Here is a 1,738-nt window from a genome sequence, read left to right as displayed (position 1 = left end):
GATAAAGAGAGACCGAGAGATAAGGTCAAATATGTTTGTGAAATATTTGACCGGCAAATAGCCGTTTTCACCGCACTTTTGTCTGGCGCGGTAATGGTTCTGTCACGTCATTTAATAATGATGATGATGATGATGATGATGATAATAATAATAATAATAATAATAATAATAATAATAATAATAATAATCATAATAATAATAATCTTTTCTTTATTGGCCACAAAAACCGAAAACAAAATGGAAAGGACGAAACTAAGACAAGTGACAGTAACTCTGACAACACAACCTTCATGCTTGGCGCTGAAGAATTGGTCCAGAGCCAATCTCGCTGCCTGTACGTCGATCGCTATGCCTTTTCTACGTATCTCTTCTAGCTTCCTAACTAGGTCTTTCTCTACACTAGACTTCTCTATTATTATTTCTTTACTAATAGCCCTTTTGAGGGATGTCCACCAACGGTTGTTGGTGATTGCATCCGTCAACTTCGATGGACTAACTTGCTAAACCGGTCTCTGAAGGTTTGATGCACCGAGAAAGACGCATTCAGTTTCCTGTATCCGGGGCTCTGACTATTTACCCATGTCCATATTGGCGCTTTCAGGAAGCCCAGACGGTACCTGTCAGCCAATTGAGCTCGTTTGTGAGTTTTCTACAGCCTCCTCTTCTATTTGCAAGCCTCGCAGTCCAGAGGTGCATCTAAGAATGCGTTCCTATCGTCCATTAGCACTAAAGCGAGGGACGTCTCAAGAAAACCTCCAAACACCTGAAAGAATTCGGTAGCTCCTCCTCAGTCGAGGCGTGCACAATGACTAGTCTAAAAGCACCATCTTCAATACTGTTCACGACTAGGACCACCAACCTAGCTTCCGGGTCCAGGAAGATACTCCGTATTTCGAGATTCAGGCCTCCCCTAAACGGCACTGTCCCCCACCTACCATTCCAGGCCGACTAAAAGATGTGTAGATCTCAAAGTCGTCAAAGACAGAGGCTAGTGTGTGTGTGTGTGTGTCCTGGTCTCGCTGATGGCTGTCACATCTATGGCTAGTAACCTGAGGTCGTTTGGCTGGCGACCTTGCTTCCAGGGTGACTCCAGTCACGTGTATTTAATACAAACCACCTATAAACCTGTCACAGTAACTGGGAAGAGAAGAGAAAAATGTGGGGCTATTTCTCCTCCGGGTGCTTTTGGAAGTCAAATTGTTCGACCTCTACATCTGACTGGGGTTCCTTTGAAAACCTTCTTAAAATCCTAGTCGGGGATTTCACATTAGGGGTTCCCACATCATGAAGGAAGCCTTCCCTAATGTTTTTGTTAGTTTCCAGTGACATACGCACCATCATTAATGTTTATGGCACTTAATAAGTGCTGGTGCCGAAAATCACCCCCCTCCACTCTGTCTCGACATCCTTACTTCGTGTTAGGAAAGCCATCAATTCTTCGTTTGCCCTCCTCACTAGCACGAAGTTTGGTGTCAGTGTGGTTGGTTGTTGCTGATGCGTGTGTTTCTTTTAGTGGACTGATGCGGCTGTGGTAGTGTTGGTGGTGCTGGTGGTGGTAGCAGTGGATATGTTGATGATTGTGGTACTGGAAGGGTTGGGGTTGCGGTAGAATTTTCTGTGTTTGTTGAGGGTGCGTTTTCGTTTTATTTTGGTATGTTGTGTTGATGTGAGACATGATGTTTTAGCGTTTTCTTTTCTTTTTTTTATTTTTGGGGTCCTCCTTCATTTTCCCTTCGTA

Source organism: Octopus bimaculoides, chromosome 1 (assembly GCF_001194135.2).
Source record: "Octopus bimaculoides isolate UCB-OBI-ISO-001 chromosome 1, ASM119413v2, whole genome shotgun sequence".
NCBI lineage: Eukaryota > Metazoa > Mollusca > Cephalopoda > Octopoda > Octopodidae > Octopus > Octopus bimaculoides.
Note: the sequence above shows the minus strand (reverse complement) of the source record.